Consider the following 24,319-nt stretch of genomic DNA (forward strand, 5'->3'; position numbering starts at 1 on the left):
CAACTCTGAGCTTTGCTACTATCTGCAACCTGATGCAATGTGCACTAATTTCACTGACCCTTGACATCTTCCCATATAACGCAGATGAGCAATTACAGTAGAAAGAGCGTTGCAGTAATTTTGCAACGAGATAATGTCTAAAGATACCTTCATGGTACTGGGCATATAGTCCACTTACGAGAACTGTCAGCCCCTCCGCCCTTTGAAAAGAGGCAGCACCTTCATCTTCCCAACAATTTTATGAAACAGAAAAAAAGGATGCAACATGTTGCATATGTTGATGAAATTGATGTATGAAGAGGTAAAATAATATGCTAACTGCCCTTCAGAAAATGGAGGAAAAAATTCCAGTCTTGCCCGGTCAACCTAAAGAGTCTCCCCAGTGTCAGAATTTTTTTTCCTACTAATCTGACTTCAGAAGCAATTAATGGTACGATTACTGGGGTAGGAATCAGCTGCACGCCTTCCCTAGCTCCCAAGGGAGTTAGACAGCTATAAAGCTGAGCCATATTCTTTGTTTACCCAGAACACAGGACCGCTGGGGGACATTGCAAGGATCCTTCCCCACAGGGTGGGGGAAGAGAGGAAAGAGCCCTGACAGAGGAGTGAGAAGGCTTCCATTCTATACTGCTGCCCCTCCCCTTAACTCACCAACTCACGGAGTTTTCCGTCTTCTCTCTTCTTCTGCTTCTCAAATTTGCATCTGAAAAGGACGGCATGGGGTCAGTTCAGCTGGTCTCTGCATCATAATCATCTGGTGAACATTTGTTCCAATTAAAAGACTTTAATGTTTAGAGTAGTTTGGGGTTCACAGCAATACTGAGGGAAAATATAGAGCTTCCCACATGCCCCCTCCAGGTACACACATGCAGCCTCCCCCACACCCACAGCCGGCACCAGGGTGGTACATTTGTTACCAATGATGAACCAACACTGACACATTTTTGTCAACCAAAGTCCATAGTTTATATCAGAGTTCACTTGTGGTGTTGCACATTCTGTGGGTTTGGACAATGTATAATGGCATGTATCCACCATTATAATATCATATAGAACAGGTTCACTGCCCTAAAAATCCTCTGTACTCTGCCTATTCATCCCTCCCCAACACTCCACCCCGGTCAACCACTAATCTTTTTTACCGTCTCCATTATTTTGCTTATTCCAGAATGTCACAGAATTGGAACCATATAGTATATAGCCTTTTCAGATTGGCTTCTTTCACTTACTAACATGCACTTAAGGTCCCTCCATGTCTTTTCATGGCTTAATAGCTTGTTTCTTTTTAGCCCTGAATCTATTATATGAATGTGCCAGCGTGGTGAACATTTTTTAAACAGAAAGCCCAGTTGAGATTTACTGCATCAGAGTTTTTACATGCATTTTAACCAGGTCCTTGAGGTGATTCTGATACACATCTGAGCTAGATGATTGGAAAGATTTCTCCTGGATTGAAAAAGTATATGCATTAATGCTCCCTAGATTTAAGTTGATTATTTTCCTTTGAGGGAAAATATTTCTTTCCTCTAAGATGGGCATGTCTGTGCTTCATCCCACATCCTCCACTTAGCCGATGAATCCCAGCCTGGAGAGAAAATAAGAGAATGTGGGCAGAGTGACTCCTCCCACCTGCTAGAGTTAAGTTTTGCTTTCAGTTCTTGATCACTTGCAAGGGAGGAAGGAGAGGAAGGTGTCAAGACAGAGTGGTGGAGAACAGAAAAAGTACTAAGCTATCTGATATCCTAATTTTTGCCACATGACAGGCACTCTAGAGAAACTGTCTCTTTAGCTTTCTTTTTTTTTTTTTTTTTTAAGATTTTATTCATTCATCTGACAGAGAGAGAGACAGCGAGAGAGGGAAGACAAGCAGGGGGAGTGGGAGAGGGAGAAACAGGCTTCCCGCGGAGCAGAGAGCTCAATGCGGGGCTCGATCTCAGGACTCTGGGATCATGACCTGAGCCGAAGGCAGACACTTAACGACTGAGCCACCCAGGCATCCCTCTTTAGCTTTATTTCTATAGGAGGTAATATGTACCCATTTATAAGGAAACCAAGACCAGAGACTTTAGGTCACATTTGCATTGACAGATCAAGATTCAATCTAATGTCTGCCTGTATTCCTGTATTATTATTTTACCCGTTTCAATCTAGACTGTAAGATTTTTGAGGACAAGGACCACATGCGTCCATTTTAACCTTAGCACTTGACAGACACAAGGTACATAAGATTTATGAAATATGTCCTAAATGAATAACTGTTCAGAAGGAGAATACAGCTCCTCCTTGAATAGATTAACTATAATAGAAAGTAGAGTGAATTTAGTTGATATTCCTGGTATTTTATGTGACTCAATTTTTGACATTTTTTGATAGCACAGGCCTCAGACAGAGATCTCTCTTAAAGCTGTATATGATTCAGTAAAGCCTGTTAAACCCCAAATTCATAATCACACTGGGCCATGGTGGCTCATTTCCTTAGCTCAACTTGACACACCTTTTGATCAAGGAGAGCCAGGCTAATAGGGCCTGCAATTTATCATGCTTCTTGAAGAACCACGGATTCCGTTCTACTATGCCTCAAACACATTTATAGCTTCTTTAGACTAAGCATCAATTCCCTCAACATTAAAAAACAGCCAACAATGAATAAGGAAGAGGGTTTGCTCCTAACTACATGGAGTGTGTTTCTTTATAAATCCTCTCCGAGGGCTCCTAATGACATATAACTCATATCGTAGTCATAGAATGAGCCACATTTGCCCCTGGGCCTTCTCAGTCTGGTAACACATTAGACATTTGGGATGCACTTTAATTCTCTCATACCATTCACTGCCTTATATTTCCAAAGAGCTAGTAGCTCAGTGAGAATGAGGTCAAGGTCCCAGGCTTGATTTCTCCTGGCACAAATGATTATATGTCTCTTGTTTAGACATATAAATATCACTGAATCTTGCCAGTTCTATTTTTTCTTCATGGACAAGTTCTAATAGAGAAAAGAAGATCATTTCATCCTCTGGGTCTCAATGTCCTACTCTATAAAGTGAGAATATTAATAATAAATCCTTATTACCTGTCTTGTAATGTACAAGGAAGTATCTAAGAAAATAATTTATATGAATGTACTTCTTAAACATTATAGAAAGAAAAGAAGGAGGAAGGAGAGAGGGAGGAAGGGAGGGAGAGGGGGGGAAAAGTAAGGAGAAGCTTTGGTAAGATGGTATTAATAGAGTATCATAGTGGCCTTTCATTATTTTTCCCTACCCAAGGTCCATCTTCCATTTGCATTATAATAGTAACCCACTATTTATCTCCAAAACTCACATCCTCCCACTTTGTGCGTATACGGTTTGATACATCTCCTAGATCTAGGTCTGGATCTATGTCACAGGTCACACCAATCAATTTAGTTCCATTTCTTGGCCATGGCAATTATTTCAGAATTGGCACAGACCTACGTCAATCCAAAGTCAGTCTCAGAGCTTTTCCACAACAGTTGGCCCAGGGGCCTTCTCCACAGACTTGGAAAGTGAAAAAGTGAGTCTGCGGTGTCTTGGAACCACCCTGAGTTGAGAGCCTGCCTGAAAATGAAACCCAACAGAACTGCAGCATCTAGGGATGTAGAGAACTCGCCTGTGATGATACTGTTTAAGTTCCTAGATCTACCTATGCCTGAAGCTAATATTTTAAATCGTCAACCTATAAATTTCCTTCTTATTTGAAGCCAGTTTAGTATTTGGTTTCAGTCACCAAGACTGGAAGTGTCCTGCTTGGCATGGGGACAGAAAGTAGGAAAAAGGTTCCAGCACCTCTGAACGGCTACCACACATTTGCCAGCCTATGCATGGAAAGAGAAAGGACAGAAGCAGCACACCGAACTCATTGAAATCTTGACTCTATTAACCACTGGTATTGTAACTAGGGCTGAGCACATATTAATTTCTCTGAGCTTTATCTTTGCAGCAAAATGGAGAGACAGTGAATACCCCCATGGGATTACCCAGAGGATTAAATGAAATATGTTAAAAGTGTGGCACATTGTGTGCGCTCCACACACTGTCTCCTACCTGCCTGACTACCTCTTGGAAACCCAGAGAGGAGAGGAAATTGGACAAGTTGTCAGTGATTGTGCCCTTGAGGCTGTCAGCCCGCATGCCGAGTTCCAGGTTCAGTTTTCCATTTGCTTGAGTTCCAGCGCAGTGTGACTAACCAGATTACTACCTCCAACCAGCTGGAGTTATTGTTTCATTCTCCATAAAACCCAGAATCCTTTCATCAGCATAAATATATTTTTTTTAAACAAAGAAGTGGGGGAGGGGGAGGTTGTGCAGCAGAGAGAATATCTCAGGCAGTTGGAAGCACAGCAAGAGGGAAAAAAGAAATCCTTCGTCCAGAGAGCTTTGTAAAGGCAGGCATCTGTGAATAAAAGGCACTTATTTGGTCTCTTTTAAAAACTTAGAGAACAAACAAGGAAACCCTGAGCAATTCAGGAAGCACACTAAAAAAAAGAAAAAAGGCAATGAGGAACCTGCACATATTAAAATAGAAACCAGGTGAGCGCTGTGAATTGTGTAAGACTGATGAATCACAGACCTGTACCCCTGAAACGAATAATACATTATATGTTAATAAAAAAAAGTAGAAACCAAACTCAAAGATGATAGCTCCTAATTTCTACACTGTTTGTGTGTTGCCAAGCTCTGTGTGTTTGTTCTGCAACCCTCAACATCCCAGGATGTGGGTGTTCCATTTTATCCTTTCACCGATGAGGCTGGAAAGGGCCAGAGAAGGCTCAGGGAAGTTACCCAAGCCCACTGTGTCCCCTCCCCATTACGGCCTTCTTATCGCAAGCCTTGACCTCCTCACCTCAGAGCTGGTGTCTATGTAGCAACCTGATAATCTAGGTCCCGAAGACCACCTAGAATGGTCCTACCAAAAACACATAATAACAAATAAGATCATCCCTGCTTAATGTGACCCAATAGCTCTGGACAATATGTTGGCAGCTTCTTTAAAACTACACACACAACTACCAGATGACCCAGCAATTGTTCTCTTTGGACTTTATCCAAAAGAAATGAAAACTTACGTTCGCACATATACCTGTCGACAAGCGTTCATAGCAGCTTTATTCAGAATAGCCAAAAACCAGAAACAACTCAGTGGGTGACAATTATAGAAACTGTGGTACAGGGGGGCGGAGCAAGATGGCGGAGGAGTAGGAGACCTGGATTTCGTCTCCTCTCAGGAATTCAGCTGGATAGGGATCAAACCATTCAGAACACCTACAAACTCAACAGGAGATCGAAGAAAAGAATAGCAACAACTCTCTGAACAGAAAAGCGACCACTTTCTGGAAGGTAGGACGTGCGGAGAAGTGAATCCGAGGCGATATTCGGGAGGATAGACGGCGGGGGAGGGGCCTCCGCCGGCCGCTTCTGGCAAGTGATAGAGCCACGGAGCACAAAATCGGAACTTTCAGAGTTTGCTCCGCTGAGGGACGTCACTCTGGTGGCGAAGTGGGGGGTGGAACCCTCGCGGGACAGTGTGGTCTCAGGACCCTCGGGGTCACAGAAAGACCGGGGGTGCCTGAGTGCGGCAGAGCTCCCAGGTATCGGAGCGGGGAAGCCGGCTGCAGAGACGGAGCCCAGGCGCGGGCTCTCAGCTCGGGGTTGCCATAAACCGTGATCCGCGGCACAGTCGGGCCACTGCTCCTCCAGCAGGGACCCCACAAGCGGCAGATCCGGGGAGACTCACCTTCTTCCCCCGGGAGGAGAGGTGCGGGAGCGCACCGCGGGGATCTGCTGGGTTTGGAGACTCCACCCGGGGTCGGGTGCCAGATAGAAAGGCGCGGTCACAGGCCGGGTGAGCGCGGAGTGTGGCCGGAGACCAGGGAGACGGGAGTGACTGACTGCTTTTCTCTGGGGGCTCACTGGGGAGCGGGACCCCGGGTTCTCGGCTCCACCGGGGCGGAGACTGGGAGGCCGCCATTTTCACTCTCCGCCTCCAAAGCTGTACGGAAAGCTTGCAGGGAACAAAAGCACCGGAGAGCAAACCCGAGCAGATTACTTAGCCCAGACCGGCAAGGGCGGGGCAATTTTGCCTCCGGCAAAGACATTTGGGAACCACGGCAACAGGCCCCTCCCCCAGAAGATCAGCGAGAACAGCCAGCCAAGACCAAGTTTACCGATCAATGAGAACGGCAGAACTCCAGCGCTAGGGGAATACTGCACATAGAATTCATGGCTTTTTTACCATGATTCTTTAGTCTTTCAAAGTTAATTATTTTTTTTAACTGTCTTTTTTTTTTCCTTTTTTCTTTTTTTTTGAATTTTTCTTTTTCCCTTTTTCAACCAACATTTTATCAATCCCTTTTTTAAAAAAAAAACATTTTTATTTTTCATTTTTAAAGTCATATTCTATCCCTTCATAGTAGTTACCCGTATTTTTGGCATATATATATAAGTTGTTCTCTTTAAAATCTTGAGATAGTTTCTTCTAACAGATCAAAATATACTCTAAATCTCTAGTGTATGGTTTTTTTCTACTCCCCTGCCTGATCACATTCTCTCCCTTTTTTCTTTCTTTCTTTTTTTTTTTAATCCTCTTCTTTCTTTTTTCAAACAACTTATCAAATCCTTTTTTAAAATTTTTTATAATTTCCATCTTTACAGTCATATTCCATCCCTTCATCATATCAACCCTTATTTTTGTACATATATAAGTTTTTCTTTCTTTAAAATTTTGGGAGGGACTTTCTTTTAACAGACCAAAATACACCCAAAATCTAGTGTGTGGCACTGATCTATAATCCAGCCTGATCATATCTGATCACATTCTGTTTTTGTTTTGTTTTGTTTTGTTCTGCTTTTGTTTGTTTTTATCTTTATCTTTTTCTTTGTTCTTTTTTTCTTTCCTTTTCTTTTTTCTCTCTTTCCCTTTCTTTTCCCACTGCTTCAGGTCTTTTCTGATTTGTTTAGAGTATATTTTCTGGGGACGTTGTTACCCTGCTAGCATTTTGTTCTCTCATTAATCTATTCTCCTCTGCACAAAATGACAAGACGGAAAAAATCACCTCAACAAAAAGAACAAGAGGTAGTACCGACTGCCAGGGACCTACTCAATATGGACATTAGTACGATGTCAGATCTAGAGTTCAGAATCATCACTTTAAAGATACTAGCTGGGCTTGAAAAAAACATGGAAGTTATTAGAGAAACCCTTTCTGGAGAAGTAAAAGTAAGGCAAATATAGAAATCAAAAAGGCTATCAATGAGGTGCAATCAAATATGGGGGCGCTAACTGCTAGGATAAATGAGGCAGAAGAAAGAATCAGTGAGATAGAAGACCAAATGATGGAAAATAAAGAAGCTGAGAAAAAGAGAGATCAACAACTACTGGATCACGAGGGCAGAATTCGAGAGATAAACGATACCATAAGACGAAACAACATTAGAATAATTGGGATCCCAGAAGAAGAAGAAAGAGAGAGAGGGGCAGAAGGTATAATGGAGCAAATTATAGCAGAGAACTTCCCTAATTTGGGGAAGGAAACAGGCATCAAAATCCAGGAAGCACAGAGAACCCCTCTCAAAATCAATAAAAATAGGTCAACACCCCGACATCTAATAGTAAAACTTATGAGTCTCAGAGACAAAGAGAAAATCCTGAAAGCAGCTCGGGAGAAGAGATATGTAACCTACAATGGTAGAAACATTAGATTGGCAACAGACTTATCCACAGAGACCTGGCAGGCCAGAAAGGACTGGCAGGACATATTCAGAGCACTAAATGAGAAAAATATGCAGCCAAGAATACTATATCCAGCTAGGCTGTCATTGAAAATTGAAGGAGAGATAAAAAGCTTCCAGGACAAACAAAAACTAAAGGAATTTGCAAACACGAAACCAGCCCTACAACAAATATTGAAAGGGGTCCTCTAAGCAAAGAGAGAGCCTAAAAGCAACATAGACCAGAAAGGAACACAAACAATATACAGTAACAGTCACTTTACAGGCAATACAATGGCACTGAATTCCTATCTTTCAATAGTTACCCTGAATGTAAATGGGCTAAATGCCCCACTCAAAAGACACAGGCTATCAGACTCGATTAAAAAACAAGACCCATCGGACTCTGAAAAACAAACTGAGGGTTCTAGAGGGGAGGGGGTTGGGAGGATGGGTCAGCCTGGTGATGGGTATTGAGGAGGGCACGTTCTGCATGGAGCACTGGGTGTTATGCACAAACAATGAATCATGGAACACTATATCTAAAACTAATGATGTAATGTACGGGGATTAACATAACAATAAAAAAAAATTTAAAAAAAAAAAAAAAAAAAAAAAAACAAGACCCATCGATATGCTGTCTGCAAGAGACTCATTTTAGACCCAAAGACACCCCCAGATTGAAGGTGAGGGGGTGGAAAACCATTTACCATGCTAATGGACACCAAAAGAAAGCTGGGGTGGCAATCCTTATATCAGACAAATTAGATTTTAAACCAAAGACTGTAATAAGAGATGAGGAAGGACACTATATCATACTTAAAGGGTCTATCCAACAAGAAGATCTAACAATTGTAAATATCTATGCCCCTAACATGGGAGCAGCCAATTATATAAGGCAATTAATAAAAAAAGCAAAGAAACACATCGACAACAATACAATAATAGTGGGGGACTTTAACACCCCCCTCACTGAAATGGACAGATCGTCTAAGCAAAAGATCAACAAGGAAATAAAGACTTTAAATGACACACTGGACCAAATGGACTTCACAGACATATTCAGAACATTCCATCCCAAAGCAACGGAATACACATTCTTCTCTAGTGCCCATGGAACATTCTCCAGAATAGATCACATCCTAGGTCATAAATCAGGTCTCAACCGGTACCAGAAGATTGGGATCATCCCCTGCCTATTTTCAGACCACAATGCTTTGAAACTAGAACTCAATCACAAGAGGAAAGTCGGAAAGAACTCAAATACATGGAGGCTAAAGAGCATCCTACTGAAGAATGAATGGGTCAACCAGGAAATTAAAGAAGAATTAAAAAAATTCATGGAAACCAATGAAAATGAAAACACAACTATTCAAAATCTTTGGGATACAGCAAAGGCAGTCCTAAGAGGAAAGTATATAGCAATACAAGCCTTTCTCAAGAAACAAGAAAGGTCTCAAGTACACAACCTAACCCTACACCTAAAGGAGCTGGAGAAAGAACAGCAAATAAAGCCTAAACCCAGCAGGAGAAGAGAAATAATAAAGATCAGAGCAGAAATCAATGAAATAGAAACCAAAAGAACAGTAGAACAGATCAACGAAACTAGGAGCTGGTTCTTTGAAAGAATTAACAAGATTGATAAGCCCCTGGCCAGACTTATCAAAAAGAAAAGAGAAATGACTCAAATCAACAAAATCATGAATGAAAGAGGAGAAATCACAACCAACACCAAAGAAATACAAACAATTATAAGAACATATTATGAGCAACTCTATGCCAGCAAATTAGATAACCTGGAAGTAATGGATGCATTCCTAGAGATGTATCAACTACCAAAACTGAACCAGGAAGAAATAGAAAACCTGAACAGACCTATAACCACTAAGGAAATTGAAGCAGTCATCAAAAATCTCCCAAAACACAAAAGCCCAGGGCCAGATGGCTTCCCAGGGGAATTCTACCAAACATTTCAAGAAGAATTAATACCTATCCTTCTGAAACTGTTCCAAAAAATAGAAATGGAAGGAAAACTTCCAAACTCATTTTATGAGGCCAGCATTACCTTGATCCCAAAACCAGACAAAGACCATATCAAAAAGGTGAATTACAGACCAATATCCCTGATGAACATGGATGCAAAAATTCTCACCAAAATACTAGCCAATAGGATCCAACAGTACATTAAAAGGATTATTCACCACGAACAAGTCGGATTTATCCCTGGGCTGCAAGGTTGGTTCAACATCCGCAAATCAATCAACGTGATACAATACATTAACAAAAGAAAGAACAAGAATCATATGATCCTCTCAATAGATGCAGAAAAAGCATTTGACAAAGTACAGCATCCTTTCTTGATCAAAACTCTTCAGAGTATAGGGATAGAGGGTCCATACCTCAATATCATAAAAGCCATCTATGAAAAACCTACAGCGAATATCATTCTCAATGGGGAAAAACTGAGAGCTTTCCCCCTAAGGTCAGGAACGCGGCAGGGATGTCCACTATCACCACTGCTATTCAACATAGTATTGGAAGTCCTAGCCACAGCAATCAGACAACAAAAAGAAATCAAAGGCATCCAAATTGGCAAAGAAGAAGTCAAACTCTCACTCTTTGCAGATGATATGATACTTTATGTGGAAAATCCCAAAGACTCCACCCCAAAACTGCTAGAACTCATACAGGAATTCAGTCAAGTGGCAGGATATAAAATCAATGCACAGAAGTCAGTGGCCTTCCTATACACCAACAACAAGTCAGAAGAAAGAGAAATTAAGGAGTCGATCCCATTTACAATTGCATCCAAAACCATAAGATACCTAGGAATAAATCTAACCAAAGAGGCAAAGGATCTGTACTCAGAAAACTATAAAATACTCATGAAAGAAATTGAGGAAGACACAAAGAAATGGAAAAACGTTCCATGCTCATGGATTGGAAGAACAAATATTGTGAAGATGTCAATCCTACCTAGAGCAATCTACACATTCAATGCAATCCCCAACAAAATACCATCCACTTTCTTCAAAGAAATGGAACAAATAATCCTAAAATTTGTATGGAACCAGAAAAGACCCCGCATAGCCAGAGGAATGTTGAAAAAGAAAAGCAAAGCTGGCGGCATCACAATTCCAGACTTCCAGCTCTACTACAAAGCTGTCACCATCAAGACAGTATGGTACTGGCACAAAAACAGACACATAGATCAATGGAACAGAATAGCCCAGAAATGGACCCTCAACTATATGGTCAACTAATCTTTGACAAAGCAGGAAAGAATGTCCAATGGAAAAAAGACAGTCTCTTCAACAAATGGTGTTGGGAAAATTGGACAGCCACATGCAGAAGAATGAAACTGGACCATTTCCTTACACCACACACAAAAATAGACTCCAAATGGTTGAAAGACCTCAATGTGAGACAGGAGTCCATCAAAATCCTAAAGGAGAACACAGGCAGCAACCTCTTTGACCTCAGCCGCAGCAACTTCTTCCTAGAAACATCGCCAAAGGCAAGGGAAGCAAGGGCAAAAATGAACTATTGGGACTTCATCAAGATAAAAAGCTTTTGCAAAGCAAAGGAAACAGTCAACAAAACCAAAAGACAACTGACAGAATGGGAGAAGATATTTGCAAATGACATATCAGATAAAGGGCTAGTATCCAAAATCTATAAAGAACTCATCAAACTCAACACCAAAAGAACAAAGAATCCAATCAAGAAATGGGCAGAAGACATGAACAGACATTTTTCCAAAGAAGACATCCAAATGGCCAACAGACACATGAAAAAGTGTTCAATATCGCTCGGCATCAGGGAAATCCAAATCAAAACCTCAGTGAGATACCACCTCACACCAGTCAGAATGGCTAAAATTAACAAGTCAGGAAATGACAGATGTTGGCGGGGATGCGGAGAAAGGGGAACCCTCCTCCACTGTTGGTGGGAATGCAAGCTGGTGCAGCCACTCTGGAAAACAGTATGGAGGTTCCTCAAAAAGTTGAAAATAGAGCTACCATATGATCCAGCAATTGCACTACTGGGTATTTACCCCAAAGATACAAAAGTAGGGACCCGAAAGGCTACATGCACCCCGATGTTTATAGCAGCAATGTCCACAATAGCCAAACTGTGGAAAGAGCCAAGATGTCCATCAACAGATGAATGGATAAAGAAGAGGTGGTATATATATACAATGGAATATTATGCAGCCATCAAAAGGAATAAGATCTTGCCATTTGCAACGACGTGGATGGAACTGGAGGGTATTATGCTGAGCGAAATAAGTCAAACAGAGAAAGCCATGTATCATATGACCTCACTGATATGAGGAATTCTTAATCTCAGGAAACAAACTGAGGGTTGCTGGAGTGGGGGGTGGGGTGGGAGGGATGGGGTGACTGGGTGATGGACACTGGGGAGGGTATGTGTTCTGGTAAGCGCTGTGAATTGTGCAAGACTGTTGAATCTCAGATCTGTACCTCTGAAACAAATAATGCAATATATGTTAAGAAAGAAAAAAAGAAGAAGAAGAATGTAGCAGCAGGGGAAGAATGAAGGGGGGGAAATCGGAGGGAGAGAAGAACCATGAGAGACGATGGACTCTGAAAAACAAACTGAGGGTTCTAGAGGGGAGGGGGTTGGGAGGATGGGTTAGCCTGGTGATGGGTATTGAGGAGGGCACGTTCTGCATGGAGCACTGGGTGTTATGCACAAACAATGAATCATGGAACGCTATATCAAAAACTAATGATGTAATGTATGGGGATTAACATAACAATAAAAAAAATTTAAAAAAAAAAAAAGAAACTGTGGTACATCCATACCAGATAATATTACTCAGCAATGAGTAGAAACAAACCATTAACACATGCATATTGATACATATTGATGTTGAAAAAAAGCCAATCCCAGAAGGTCATATACTGTTAATTCCATACATATGACATTTTTTAAATGACAGACTTACAGAAATGGAGAACAGATGAATGGTTGCCAAGGGTTAGGGCTGGGTATGGAAGTGGCAGGGACACAGTTGTGACCATGAAACTGTTCTGTATCTTGACCATGGCGATGGATACATGACTCTACACAAGTGATAAAACCACACAGAGCTAGGGGCATCTGGTGGCTCAGTCGGTTAAGTGTCTGCCTTCAGCTCAGGTCATGATCTTGGGGTCCTGGGATCAAGCCCCACATTGGGCTCCCTGCTCAGTGGGGAGTCTACTTCTCCCTCTCCCTCTGACCCTCCCCCCTGCTTGTGCTCTTGATCGCTCTCTCTCTCTCTCTCAAATAAATAAAAATCTTTAAAAAAAAAAGACGCACAGAGCTAAATATGCTTGCAAATGCGTGCATGCACACACACAGACAAATAAAACTGAACACATCAGAATAAGATCAGTGGATTATATCTATGTCAATATGCTAGTTGTGAAACTGCATTATAGTGTTGCAGATATGAACACCGAGGGAAGCTAAGTATAAGGTACACAAGAGCTATTGGCATTATTTCTTACCACTGCATGTGAATTTACAATTATCTCAAAATAAAAGTTTTGATTTTTTTTTTAAATCACCCAATGTATTCTCATCACATTAAGAATAACATTGTACACCTGGGTTGCGAGGTCGGTTAAGCCTGGGACTCTTGGTTTCACTCAGACCCTGATCTCAGGATCCTAAGATCCAGTGCCCCAAGTAGGGCTCCACACTCAGTGGGGAATCTGCTTGGGATTTCTGTCTCCCTTTCCCTCTGCCCCTCCTACTCATGCACTCTCTCTCTCTCAAATGAATAAATAAATCTTAAAAAAAAAAGAAGAAGAACATTGCAGTGGTGCCTGGATGACTCAGTTAGTTGGTCTCGATCTCAGGGTTGTGAGTTCTGCCAGTATTGAGCTCCACGTGGGGCATGGAACTTACTTAAATAAATAAAATAACACTGCAGGCGCGTACTGGGAGCAGAGAGCTGACCCCAAAGAAACATGAGCAGCCCCACCACCTCTGCAGCAGACCTAGTTACCATCACACCCAATGGGGAGCCCCAGCTACTCCAATCACCATCCCCTGCAACCAAAGCCAAATCCCAGCACCCACCCTCAGCGCTGCCCACATCCAGCCCCCTACCACCTGCAGCCGCTCTGGGAGCAGAGGGCCCATGTGGGTGGCGCCTGACTTGGGGGACAAGAAGGTCTTGGCAAGGATGGGTTGGGAACTGTAAAGTAAGAAACAGACATGGTTCCATCAACAGGGATGACACCAGAGAAGACATATTTGTACAGCAGCCCGCCATAAAGAAGAACCCCAGCAAGTAGCTTGGCAGTGTACAAGACAGAGACTGTGGAGTCTGATGAGGAGAAAAGGTGCAGAGGTGGCAAAAGTCATAGGACCTGGTGGAGTTCAAGGTAGGGCTGTAATTATGCTGCAGTCCAGAACTGCTATAGATGCTACCCACCCCCTCGCACATGTCCCGAGGGCCTTCCACACAATCCCAGAAGAGGCAGGAGGGGACAGAATGAGGGATCCGAGAGAGAGCTCCCAAAATCCAGGCCCAACTGCAAGGCCCCACCACACAGCCCCACCTTCCTACCTGCGGAGACCCCAGGGCCACCACCATGTTGGAGCCCTCCCCTGCGGGGAGGAAGAATGGAGGGGGCTGATAACCAGAGTGCAGGAGAGCAAGGCAGACCAGTGAGGCAGAATACGTAGGGGGTTGGAGACCACTATTCCACAGAGCCCCCTCCTCGCCAAAGACAGCCTGGAGAAGACAATGAAGGAGACAAGGACAATCAAGGAGAAGAGACCCGAGGTCAGCAGTCACGTGGGTACCACCGCAGCTCAACTCCCAACACAAATGTCAGAAAATCCTAAACCACAAGATGGCAGGGACAAGAGCAGCCAATCCACCAGCTGACAACTGTCTACACCTGCCCCCCCCACCATCTCTACCATCATCCTGTTTAGTCATCCAACAAGAAGAAATGACCTGGAAATGTCAGCGATAAGAAGTGAACAAAAGATTGCAGCCAGAAACCTTAAGTGCTTGCTTCTTGCCCACTGATCAGACAACCAGAACCACCTGCATTATATATGCAGCATAGTTTTTTATTGTTTTTACCTAAAGACACCTTTTTTGGGTAATGACAATCGTGGTTTCATTTTCCTTTTAAATCTTTTTCTTTTTAAATTGTTTTATATCTGGTTAAGTTGATATTTTTAAGAACATCACTTTAATTTGTAATAAAAGTTTGCAATTTGATTTCTTAAAAAAAAACTGTAATACCTGTTAACAAAGGTCTTAAATAATTAGATAGATAGATAGATAGATAGATAGATAGATAGATAGATAGATACCACTGCATTACTTGCCCTGGCTTACAGAGCTCTACCCAACCTGGGCCCGATCTCATCTATTGCCATGCCCTCACCCTGCTCCTGAAAGCATCCCAAGGGCTTTGGCAAGAGATGTTTCCTCTTGTTGAAATGCTCTTCCTCTAACTTCTGAAAGACTAGTTCCTTTTTGTCACTCAGTTCCCAGCCTGTTTCCTTCTCAGGGAGGCTCTTCCTAACTACATGCTCAGAGGCATCCAGCTACCCTGTTACATCACCCTCATTTAATTATCATTGTGGCATCTCTTATTTTTTTTGTTTACTTTTTCATGTCATTTATATTTGTTTCCCTCCACTAGAAAGTAAGCTCCTTAGGAGCAGGGATTCTATTTGTTATTTGTTATTTTCTGCTGTACTTCTGTCATCTGAAACAGTATGGCATACATAGTAGGTGCTCAATAAATGTTTATTGAGTGGATATAGATATGTATGCATGATAAGTTGTGGAAAGAGGTCTTGTTTAATACCTAGTCATGTCCCTCTTGGTGTTTCAGGTGCCCTCCTATCTCCAAGGAGTTCAAAGTCCCTATCTAAATACTACACCTTAGTGTTTTAATGGAAGTCTCAAAATCAGTAGGACAGCCCAGACCTGAAGGAGCCAAGAATTCAGAGAATAGACACATTCCAGTGATGGACAGAAGAATGCGGAAGAACCCAGGAATATAGGTGGTACTGGAAAGGTGGACAGAATGGAAAATCCAGGTAAATTTAGCAAGCACACACTGACCTCCCCAGGTTCCCAGCATGGTGCTATACACTGTAGAGATAAGAGATGAGAAAGTCCTAGTCTCAAGCATACAGGTGGCCCCTGAGACTCTACCTGAAGGGCCCAGAAGGAAGGGGCATCATTTGAGTAATCTGACAGGTAGACTGAACAACCTGAGCAGAATGGCCAGAGCTAAGAGAACTTTAAAATTGTCATCTTATACTGGGACGCCTGGGTGGCTCAGTCAGTTGGGCGTCTCTTGGTTTTGGCTCAGGTGGTGATCTCGGGATAGTGGGATCCACACTCAGGGCAGAGTCTGCTTGGGACTCTCTCTCCCTCTCTCTCTTTCCCTCCCCCACCCACCCCCCATGCACTCTCTCTCTCTCTCAAATAAACAAATCTTTTTTTTTAGAAAGTCATAGTACAGATGACAATCGCTGGGCAAATAACATAGGAACAAACCCAGTGACACCTACTCCCCTTCAACAGGAACAGGTCCACTGGTACTTATATCTCTTACTGTGCTTCTCTGATCCACACATGAGCCCACAGTTCCCACAGTCAAAAAGTGTTTGAAGCCACTCTATGCTAGACCCAGATCTTGGACTAGCTTAACAGTAAAAGGTTTTGAAAACATTCCATCATTTTAAGACAATATTTGCTTTAAACCTTTTCCACTTCTGTCTTTATGAAATACATAAAGAGAAGCAATGCACTGACATTCTCATTTTCAAGTCCCCAGTGGATTTCATTGTCAGAGTCACCTGGGGTTATCAAGTTGCTTCCTTCACAATTGCCGGCCAGGTCAGACCCGGAACAGACTATCATATGCTTTGCACATCCCACTCCAATTGGAACAGATCTGTCTCATTCTTCAGAACAGAACAAAGGCTGGTATTGATTTCTCCATGAACAACAGTGCTTAACTCTTGTGCTTTCAGCCTGAGGGGCCCTGGAAGCTTCAAGTATTTTTCCTGGAAGAGAGTAAGTCATCCCTCTTTCTTTTGGTCTGGGATGCTTGTTCCCATGGCTTCTCAGATCTGCAGCAGGAAGCACCATTCATGAGCTGAAAGGCCATACTGCAAAAAAGCAGTGTGTCATGTGTTTACCAAGTTGCCACATTCTTACCTGCCACCATGCCTCAGTCTTTACCAGGACTGGTCATTCTGATTCACTAATTGACCAGATCAAATTCAGAAAACAATGGTTGGCTCTAAGATAAGTATAGGGTTCCTTTGGGGGCTGGGTGTGTGGCTCAGTCAGTTAAGCATCTGCCAGGGAGATCATCGCAGGTAATGATCTCAGGATCCTGGGATCAAGCCCCATGTTCAGCTCCCTGCTCAGTGGGAAGTCTGCTTCTCCCTCTCCTTCTGCCCTCCCCCTCATTCATTCTCTGTCTCTCTCAAATAAATAAACAAAATCTAAAAAAATAAAAAGTAACTATAGTGTTCCAAAGGATAACATAGGACATTCCAGTCTTTTCTCTGATACAGCCCTCCTGGCAGCCTGGCAGTGAAGGCAGGGATTTTCATACCTATTTTACAGATGAGAAAATTGATTCAACAAAGCGTTTAGAAAGTTCAGGCAAGATTCTAATTCTTTGAGTTCTATTCACCCTATTGTGCTTCTTCTCATAAAAACCACCTGCCTATTTTTTCCCCTGAAATGAAGAGTTATTTGAACCAAACTGATCAAAATGATTATTTCTTTTAATCAGAGCCAACTTTAACCCATATCTAGTAAAATTTAGGTGAAAGAAGGCTCTGGTCTTGACATACATCTCTATTTCTCAAATCTGCACTTTTCCATAGCACCAGCCAAAACAGTCCTTCCATGACTCTAACAATATTGGAAAACATCTATCGGTTTCTCCTGATGCAGAAGTTACAAAAACAGTTTGCTCAAAAATAGTCTTATGTGGTAAAAAGAATAATAATGATGAATAATTTACTTAATGTTTGTTGCCCTGAATTTCCACACCCCCCATGTTATTTATTACAACACAGTGAAGTAAATATTGGGAGCTTATTTTATGAGAAGAATAGATGAAGAAATGGAAGAGACAAAATTAGTGAAGCCACATGAGGTGGCCCACCTACTCAAGGACAGATCTGAATGCCAGCAGCTTTACTGGCCCCCAAAATCTGTTCTCACACCCTCATACCTTGTTTCTCAGGCAGAGAGGTTGGGAAGAAAGAACCTGTCTGTGTTCAGCAGAAAGGATACTGTCCAATTTACTCTTCTTTCCACAAATATGTTTCAAGTGTCTAATATCTGTCACCTATCAGTCTGCTCACTGGGGCCATAGCAATGAACAAAACAGAGTCCCCACCCTCCTAAAGCTGGCATTCCAAATGCAAACATTAATGGTTTATGAATGATTGTTACTCCTTGCCTTCTATTCTCCCCACAAAAAAAGAAAATAAGATTTCTTTATATACGTATCACAAAATGAGAAATTATACCTCTAGTCATAGTCAAATGTGAAGGCAATGGTTCTTGGTCTTTTTATTCCAAGGTGCTATTCAAATACGTGAGCCACCACTCTCATTCACTACTGCGACACAGACAAAGCAGGCTGGGGCAGTGTACAGTTCCCTGCACATTAGCTGTGTCTTAATTGCTTTTGCTCTTTCTTAAAACAGCACAGCAGAATGGAAGAAAGTATTCTGTTATTATAGGATAACTATGACTCCATAAGTAATTACTTGCAAACTTCAATACTTCTGAATGCTACAATGAATAGTAACAAATTACTTGTGACCCAGCCACCCAGGGAGGTAGATATTGAGATACTATATCTACTATATTCTGGGCCAAGTCATTATTCTTAGGAATCCTCTAAGATTCCTGCCCTAGAGAGAGGAACAATGTAATAAATCATCATAAACCATACATATTTTATCATGGATCTATATATCATATATGTGGATGCCAGGCTGGAAATGCATAGCATTCAGGATAATTTTTTTTATTTCCTCAGCTTAGCACACAATAGCAATGTGAGAAGTCAGAAATGGCCTTCCCGATAGGAAGCAAGAGGAGGGAATCAGGAGGCACGCAAAACCCTCCTCCAACCTTGCAGATATACTTTCAACCAGCCTTATTACAGAATTCAGATCAGAAAGGAGCATAACAGTTACAAAGATTCTCCAAGCCTCCATCTTTTTGTTGTATGGAATCGAACATCTTCTGCAGATAAGAAAAGTGGTGCTTTTATTGGACATACCAGATGTATCCTCAGCTACACAGCTTTAGAACCCACCTGAATAAGTTGGGGTCCCTGCAGGAAACAGAATTCATCCCAGATCATTGAGATGAAGATATTGTAATTTAGGGACTGCTTACAGGAGTACAGGCATAGTTCAGGGAACAAATCAAAGATGATGGGGCAATAAGAAATAATAATAGGAAGACATTAGTATCCCTAAAACCAAAGCTAGTACTCTCCAGGAACCCAGTGAGAACTGGAGCCATGGAGGAGAAGTCTCCAGAGGAAGTGGCAGGATGCAGTTCTTGCCTGACAGGGCACCAAGGCAGGGACGAAGTTAGAAGAGACACTCCCTCAACCCCTCTCTCTCTCCAGACTTCCATACCCTGCCATTGCAGCCCATTGATTAAATCCAACAATGAGCCAGCCAGCAAGGAAGTCTGGGTGATGCAGTCTGCAAGGGTCAACTTTGCAGCACACAGGAAAGGGCAGAAAAGGGAAAAGAATAGAAGTGGGGATACAAATTAATAAAAAGGACAGGGGACGGGGTAGAATGTACTCATCCTTCCATCTCAGGCCAACCTCTTCCTCCCTCTCTGTATCCCTGAGCTACTGGCCTTCCCAGTGGCTGTTCTACTCTCCTCAGGGTTTTTGCACCTGCCACACCTTCCTTCTCGGATTCCTTCTCGCCTTCCCCTTTCAGGCGCGTAGCTTCTCCTCCTCCTTGGAGGCCCCACTCATGCACCATTTCTCAGGGAGACTTTGGGAGACTTCAGCATTTCAGAGTCCTTCTCTATAAAGGGTTCGCTCAAAATGACATGACATGAAGACAGATTGAATTATGAAACTCCTGCCAAGTACGTAATGTGGTACTGGGTAGAATCCAAGGGGACTGATCAGCTAAAACCAGGCAGTTGCTAAACTTCCTTGAAAGAGGATGGGTTTGGTTAACTGCAGGACTTCTATTACACTGAATGGGGTGTGCAGTTGAGAGCCAGGTGTCGAATCACCTGGGACAGGAAGGAGAGTCTCGGCACTCCCACCACTGCTCCTCTGCTCAGCCCCTCCTGCTGTTGAAGAATTCTCTCCCAAGTATCCATCTGGGGGGGGGGGGGGGTTCTACATGACTAAGTTGCTCAAATTTCTAAACCCAGCTGGAGATTGGGTATGCTTGTTACGTGCTGCTTTAACGTCCCGCACTCTCCATCGCTAAAATGTATCAGATGTGCAATGATACAAGTAGCATGTATCTTCCCCACCCAATACTTTAAGATTCGGCCTTGTTCATTCTCCTCTGATACTGTATAGTGCTTAGCTCACTGTTGGGAACCCCCTAGGTAGATCTTCAAAAATTGTATCAAATAAATAAAAGATGAACCCGGGATATTTACAGATACATAGATATAGACATAGGTATAGATATTTTCTAAATACTATCAAGTGCACTTGCACAGAAGAGTTTTTCTTTTAACGGCGATAGATAGCTTACTCATTTGTATGTGTACGCCATGTCTACCACTTCTTATCCCAATCATGAGATTTTGAGATTGTGAATGTTTGCATGAACTGGCAGGAGAGCCTGAGAGATAAGGAAATTTGCAGTTTAAAACCAAAAGCTCACGTTTTTACAAGTCTATTTAGAGCAATTCTGCAACCAAAGTAATGCATATGCTCATCATAAATGTGCAGCTACAAACCAAGGCACACTATTAATCCTTTACCTTAAGTAAATAAACTCAAAAAAAAGTAAAAGGAGGCAAAATAATACTTAGCAGTTCATCTTTTTCCAAAGAAAAGGTCATTTCCCAAACTAAATTCTAAGAAATATTTACAAAGAAAAAAAAATATTTTTTTTATTTCAGAGGCATTTTCTACTTTTGTGCTGGCGATATACACTCCTACTACAAGTCAGCTTCTACCAAAATAAGTTTATATTGATGCATCTTAAGAGCATGAAGGTATAGCTCTGGTTATGTCACTTAGCTGCCAACAGGAAGACAGGGAGACACAGAGCTTTATGCATTGTAAACATGCCGGGCTGAGACATAAAGGTCCTGGGCAAGTCACACAGGAGAGGATCCATGCATGTCCTTTCTCCCTTCCTTTTGGACTGCAGTTAAAGTCCATGCTAATATCATTTTCCATTTCCCAGGAAAGAAATTAAAAGTCAGAAACAATTTAAATTACTTGACTCCTCCCCCACGAGAGGAATTTGTATACCTCAGAAATGAATGTGGCTCTTTGATGGGGAATGCTTATTTGCTGTTGACAGCTTTTTAGTGAAAAAGATAGAAATCAGATTGAATTTCGACAGTGAGAAATTGAGAGCTTTTTCTGCCAGCAGGAGGCTGAGGCCTCTAATTTTACCTCTGCAAAACAAAGATGAACCAAGAATATAATCTACCTACTTTTCAAAAACAAAACATAAAAATTCTTCATGTAGCCTGCTTCAAAGTAAGAAAAATTGCACAGAGAGCCAGCTCTGTTCTATCTGTCTTGGTATTAATATAATAGCTGGACTGCATTCAAAACCAGATAGAATAGATTCCAAATTCCATTATACTCTCTATTTTGAACTTTTTATTTGAACAATGAAGTCCACAGTAACCCCATCAAACTTCCTTAAACCAAAGGTCTGACAATCTCTGAATATCAAAATATCTCTAACACATAAAATTAAATATCTATTCTACACACAAAATATTGATCGTCAAAGATACATTTTTGCAACAGTGGTGATGTATAGATAGCCTTCGTTAGACTCCAGTAAGCTCCTAATTATATATAATAAATCCAAATAGACAATACTTGTTTTGTAATAGAAATAAAATTTGGTTTTGGTGAGTCTGTCAGATTCTTCAAAGACATTTAGTTTTCTAACAGCCAGATCTGAGACAAAGACAATGCTTATAAATTTCACTTCCCAAATGAAGCCTGAGGAGGAGAAATGTCATAACAATTTTCCAAGTTAGTATACTATGGTTGTGGAAGAGATTTTTGCTAACAGAGATTTTTAACATCAAGGAGTATCTGCTTTGATATCCTGACCCAGTGTGTATTATCTTAGGAAAAAACAAGGTAGATGTTATTATAGACTCAAAACAGGGTTTTATCAAGTAACATCTCCTGGGCTCTCCTATCCCCCCTTAACAAAATAAACAGAGAAAAATATAACAATAATAACAGCAACTACTATTACTACAAAGCTGCCAGACAGAAAACCATGTGATGTTTCAGGAGACAAAATTAATCAAACACAAAAGTAAATATGATGAAAGGAATTAGTACAGTATATTAAACAAAAATCCAAAGTAATTACAAGGATAGAAGGAGGAAAGGACTACATAACTACCGAATAATATAGATATGATATTTGATTGAGAAATGAAAATAGTGTTACAGATATATACAGAATATTCTCTTTTAGCAAGTCTCAATTAACCATGTGTTTACAACAGTTTTTTACAACAATTTTAAAAGAAATGAATTCCCTGCATACGGAAGTATTAACACTGCATGACAACTGAGCTAAAGAAAATAAATGAAGTCCTAATTGACCTTATTAGTTCAAAATAATTAATTTTACTCAGTTACTGAATTTGCATTAAAAGTAATATCAGAATAATAATTTAAAAAAAAAGATCTGAGAGCTCATCTAGTTCAATCTCAGAATTCTACAACAGAGAAAGTGAGTCCACTGAAAAAAAGTAACTGATTTCCATTTCTGGACATATAGCTGGTTATACTGAAAGATCTCCTGAAAACAATTAGAAATACTGCAAAAAAAAAAAAAAAAGAGAGAGAGAGTAAGCATTCTTTTAAAATGTGTTGGCTGGCCAGAAAGAAAATGATCTTCCAGTAGAAGATGGAATAAAGAGCAAAAAAGGGGGTGAAAAAAAAGTGGGTAAATCTAAATAAATATTTATTGTACTGAACAATAATAGTAATACATTGTGGTATTTGAAAAATGGAGGCATGCCAAATAATGCAATTTGTGAACATTAAATAATTGCTTTAAATTAATTGGCTGTGAAGTTTGTTTACAATTTCAATAAAATTTTATTAAAATATAAAAAAAAATACATTGTGGTATTTGATATATGTAGGAAAGTGTTACTTATAACAACAAAACAGGCAGGAGACAAATAGGAATAAAGTGTTCTACAACCCTGTAATTTTTATAGAAGTAGTAGAAGTACTAAATTATATTACATAGCAATAAGTTAAAGATGCATGTTTTAATTTTTAGAGGAACCATAAAAAGAATAGTAAAATTAACAATTTAATAAGTGATGGAAATAGAATAATAACTTTTAAAATGATTAATCAGAAAAAGGCAAAAAAAAAAGAGAAGAAAGAATATTGCCAATGGGATAAATAGAGAACAAATAGTAACCTTGTATCTTCATATTAAAAACTCCATACTTCATGGAGTTTCCTCAACAAGTTAAAAATAGAACTACCCTATGACCCAGCAATTGCAGTACTAAGTACTTATCCAAAGGATACAAACACAGTGATTCCAAGGGGCACCTGCACCCCAATATTTATAGCAGCAATGTCCACAATAGCCAAACTATGGAAAGAGCCCAAATGTCCATCGACTGATGAATGGATAAGGAAGATGTGTGTATCTGTATACACACACACACACACACGATGGAATATTACTCAGCATCAAAAAGAAGGAAATCTTACCATTTGCAAGGACATGGATAGAACTAGAGGGTATTATGCCAAGTGAAATAAGTCAGTCAGGGAAAGACAAATACCATATGATTTCACTCGTATGTGGAATTTAAGAAACAAAACAGATGAACATAGGGGAAGGAAAGGAAAACTAAAATAGAATCAAAACAGAGAGGGAGACAAACCATAAGAGACTCTTAACTGTAGAGAACAAACTGAGGGTTGATGGAGGGAGGTGGGTGGGGGATGGGCATTAAGGAGGGCACTTGTTGGGATGAGCACTAGGTGTTGTATGTAAGTGATGAATCACTAAATTCTACTCCTGAAACCAATACTACACTATTTGTTAACTAACTTGAATTTAAATTTTAAAAAAAAGGAAAAAGAAAAGATGTTAAAGAAAAAAACCTCCATACTTTAAGGTAAAATAGTAAAATATTTCCCCAAAATCAAGACTCATAAAACAATACCAACTCTTACCAATTCTATTCAACATTTAATAATGGGGGGGGGATATTTAATAATGGAACGGAGTCTAGCCAAGGCTTTAAGTTTTTTTTAAAAAAAGACAAATATAGAAAAGAAAAACTAGAT

General features: G+C 40.9%; 1 long non-coding RNA gene across 1 annotated transcript in view; it reads right to left on the reverse strand.

Annotated features, from left to right (window-relative positions):
* The window catches only part of LOC144380248 (uncharacterized), an 882,993-nt gene that overhangs the window by 735,967 nt on the left and 122,707 nt on the right, over positions 1 to 24,319 (reverse strand). The window contains exon 2 of the long non-coding RNA XR_013444222.1: positions 652 to 703. This is a non-coding gene — a long non-coding RNA (uncharacterized LOC144380248). The remainder of the gene's footprint in view (positions 1 to 651; positions 704 to 24,319) is intronic.

The sequence above is a fragment of the Halichoerus grypus genome, chromosome 15, assembly GCF_964656455.1.
Source record: "Halichoerus grypus chromosome 15, mHalGry1.hap1.1, whole genome shotgun sequence".
Taxonomy (NCBI): Eukaryota; Metazoa; Chordata; class Mammalia; order Carnivora; family Phocidae; genus Halichoerus; species Halichoerus grypus.